Below are 4,334 nucleotides of genomic sequence, written 5' to 3' on the forward strand. Positions count from 1 at the left end.
GCTCGCTCATCCCCACCCCATTCCTGACCGGCCAGGCGGTGTGCTCGGATAAGGGTCTGGTATGGATTTTGGGGGAACCCCCACGCCGTTTTTTCGGCGTAGGTATTCCCCCTTAAAATGCATACCAGACCTAAGGGCCTGGTATGCTCCTGAAGGGGAACCCACGCCGTTTTTTTATTTAAAATTTGGCGCGGAGTTTCCCTTCATGGTCAGCATAACTTAAAAAAGATTCGGCCATTCAGGTGCGCCTCTTCAACCCACGCAAAGGCAGCTACGCCACTTAACATTTACCAAGATTTTGCCGACGTAGTGAAAAGGCGCACCTGAATGTCCGAAAATGCCGCTCACGCATGCGCAGTACACAAATAAACCTCCCGCAGGTTTAAATGTACTAGCAGGTGCAGCGGCTGCTTTATACAAAAGTCACTTTCACTTTCTATTCAGGCCGTATATGTTACACAACACATGTCACTACACTTCCCCACATGATCCCACATCCCCCCATAATAAACTCACTCCCAAACTCTTTTAATTTACATTTGTAGATGCTGTGCGCCAGGTAGATGCTGGGCGCCGTGCGCCCCCTCCTGAGTGCATTCGGCATAATAGTATATACGGAATAGCGCTGCATTGCCGACGCATTCCTTTAGTAAATACCGAAACGGACGTTGTGCACGCCGATGACCCATAAAACATGGCGCAATCGCATAGTAAATCAGCCCCACAGTGTGTTTATTTTATTTTGAAATGTATATGTTTTGATTTTTGCAAGTATGCTGTCACTTGTTCCTTATCACATATTAGTGCAGCTTATTTTAGAGATAACAGTATTGCTGAGTGGTTTTCTACAGACTGGCTGGTGAGACTTGTACTTCCACGGATGTGAATCTGCTTCTTCACAGGCCTCATACAGCAGGGCGCTTGGGGCCTACTCTTCCCCACTGTGCTTTAAAGTCAGTGCTGTATTCAACTCATTAACATAATTAAAGAGGAATATACATGTGATAATTCAGTTTAAGCACTCATCAGTTCATCTTTGCTTTTCAGATCTTTTGTCTTTTACTTACCTGGATTACAAATTACACTGCAGTATAAACAACAGGCTAGTTGAAGATATCCGGAATTGAAAGAACATTTATCATGTTCCTCTTTGTTATGCTTAACTGCTCTGCATTCTAATACTAAATCATTGAACTACAACCTAGGAGGAGCCATTCTGTGAGTTATTATCCAATTTACATAGTGGTTACTGTATGTATATGCTGTACACTGTTTGCTGGTCTATGTGCTGAGGCCTCAGAGAAAAGGTATCCAATACTAGTGTTGAGCAGAATACGCCATATTCGATTTTGCGATATATCACGAATATATAGCCGAATATTCGAGAAATATTCGCTAAATTCGAATATTCGTGATATTTTATCGAAATGAAATGTTTGCGAAATTTCGCTATTGCGAATGCGAAAATAATTGCGAAATTTCGACAACTGCTGTAGGAGCACTCTGATTGGCTCAGAATATTCGTGATATTTTATCGAAATTTCGCAAAATGTGAATGCGATATTTACTGCGGAATTTCGACAACTGCTGTAGGAGCACTCTGATTGGCTCAGAATATTCGTGATATTTTATCGAAATTTCGCAAAATGCGAATGCGATATTTACTGCGGAATTTCGACAACTGCTGTAGGAGCACTCTGATTGGCTCAGAATATTCGTGATATTTTATCGAAATTTCGCAAAATGTGAATGCGATATTTACTGCGGAATTTCGACAACTGCTGTAGGAGCACTCTGATTGGCTCAGAATATTCGTGATATTTTATCGAAATTTCGCAAAATGCGAATGCGATATTTATTGCGGAATTTCGACTACTGCTGTAGGAGCACTCTGATTGGCTCTGATGCGGAAGATAGGGCGAAGAAAATAATCGTGCGATATTCCGATTGCCGAATAATCGCATTGCGATTTTTCGGCAAGATAAAATGATCGCTTCAGCTACTCGGCCCAAGGTCTCTAATCATACCAGCAATGCTTTTAGATGTCGATGGAGATCTCTAGGATGTGATCTGTTCTAAAAATAAAATTGAAAAAATTTGAATATTCGGAATAGCGAATATTCACCGCGAAATTCGAAATATATCGCGAATACTCGAATATGCCATATTCGAGCCGAATATTCGCAATACGAATATTTGTGAGCAACACTATCCAATACATGTGTTAAAGGTGTTCTCCAGGTATCTTCATTCCTCTGCCTATGTGGAGTGGGGAGGGGGGTGCCTTTTGTCCAATCTGCTCTCACAGTGTAAACTCAGACTCCCCTCCCACTGCTGAAACAGGAAGAAACATTTCAAACACAATGAGCACTTTCTAAAGCTGAAGACAGCAGATATGTAAAACATATGTAGGGAGATTTGATTCATCTCTGTGTATCATCTGAGACTGTTCATTTCACTGGGTAAATGTGAAGGTTTACATCCACTTTAAGTATTCTTTCAATTATTATTATTTTTTTAACAGTGGCATCTGTTATTGGCAACTCACGTGCTAATATTTTCAGAATAAAGATCTTGTTTAGTTAATTAAGCTTAATTTACCACATGGATGATGTTGCCCTCCAATGCACATTGAAACAATTATATTTGTATAGAATCAGATCTTGATAAATATTTCATCCAATTAATCAAGTACTTGGTGACTGACTAATCTGTCTGTGTTCATCTAAATCCTAAAGCAGGGTATTTAGATAAGATGCTATTTACTATAGAAGGGTTAACAGCATGCATGCACATGCTCACACTAGTAAAGGGTTCAGTACTGATTCTGATGTTAGCACAGCTTCAATCTAATAAGCAGGTCACGAGAGAGAGAGAGAGAAGACGCCTTAAAAAAAACAACAACGCTACATCTTGCCACCCCGCCCCCTATATCCCTTTAGGGCACAGGAGATTTCCTTCTGTGAATCTGGTTCTTTAATCTCAGAAGTCTTTGACAACCTGTCTGCTCAGTTCCTTTTCAGACATTTGCTAATGGTGCATTAACCTTGGCGGCTCACTACAAATTATTTTAACATCCTGAAAGGTTTAATAGGGAAAGGCTTAGAGAATAAACAGAACTTTGGACAGGAAACAGTAGCTGTAACTGTAAACTTGTCTGTATATCATACCTATGCAGTGCACCACTGTTATTTTGAAATATAATGACAGTCTAAACATGATGAACTGGACAACTAGGAAGTCAATGTTGCGCCCCTGCATACGATACATGATCTGCGGTGAACTGTAATCACATCGGAAGAGGTTGAATGTAATGAAGTCAATATCACCTTCTTTGCAGATAGACCCTGGCCAATCAAGCTCAAAAGAAGAATTAGAAAAGTTACAATTTACTTGACACTCAATTTTATTCCACCTATACAAGACAGGTTTATATGCAATGACTGTATTCAGCGAACCATCGTGGTTTCCAACTGACATTTCTTTACTGTGGTTTGTCTAAGACATTTGTTCTGAATCAGAAACAATAGCGAAAGATGTGGCTTTCAAAACAATTCTTCACCATAACCACTAAAATCCTAGACACTGGCACCACAAATTGGCTTACCTGGCAGGGGAGACACCATGATCATGAAGGTGGTTCTCCCAGGGCGACTCTCGGCCATTGCACTCTGGCCGTGCTGATTGTGGTGTCTTCCCTGCCGCTTCTCGGCCTTGTGGCTAGGATCGAGTGTGGTATCTGTTCTTATCAGTTGTCTGCGGAGCGCTGAAGCACCTCCTACAAGGGGAGGGCGGATGCAATCCAAAGACGTCATTGCACCTGGAAGGATGGTTTCAGGGACTACGCCGTGCTGCCCGATAGATACTGGGGGCCGGCCCATGGTTGAGTCTGAGCCATCTGGATGGGTGCTTCTGGTGAGGATGGGTGGCTGCACTTGGTCTTGTTTTTTTTGCCGAGTTCTTGTCTGGCCTTCTGGCTGGCTGGTGTAAGTGCTATCTCTGTCAGCGATCCGGTAGGAGGAGCTGGTACTGCCCTGAGAGTAGACGGGGTAAGGCCATGCAAATCCGCCGGGTTGACGGGGGGTCTGGAAGGGCTAGAATTGGTGGAGGCTGCTAACTGGAGCGGCAGTTCTCCCCAAGAAAACCTTGAAGGGCTCTCTAGCTGGCAGGGGTGAAGGGCCCCATGGGCCTGGTCATTGTTGAACACAATGACCACTTCTTTCACTCTCCTCTTCACTATCCCTTTCCCCCACTTTATTTAATTTATTGCCTATGTTCTGTCACGTTTTTTGTCTTTTTTTGTTGTGCACGTTTTGTGTTACTGTGTGATTAGT

At 42.5% G+C, this 4,334-nt stretch overlaps 1 pseudogene; it reads left to right on the forward strand.

The window, feature by feature from the left end:
- The first annotated feature begins 3,599 nt into the window (after positions 1-3,599).
- On the forward strand, positions 3,600-3,776 carry LOC120925696 (annotated as a pseudogene).
- The last annotated feature ends 558 nt before the right edge of the window (positions 3,777-4,334 follow it).

This window comes from Rana temporaria, chromosome 1 (assembly GCF_905171775.1).
Source record: "Rana temporaria chromosome 1, aRanTem1.1, whole genome shotgun sequence".
Lineage (NCBI taxonomy): Eukaryota > Metazoa > Chordata > Amphibia > Anura > Ranidae > Rana > Rana temporaria.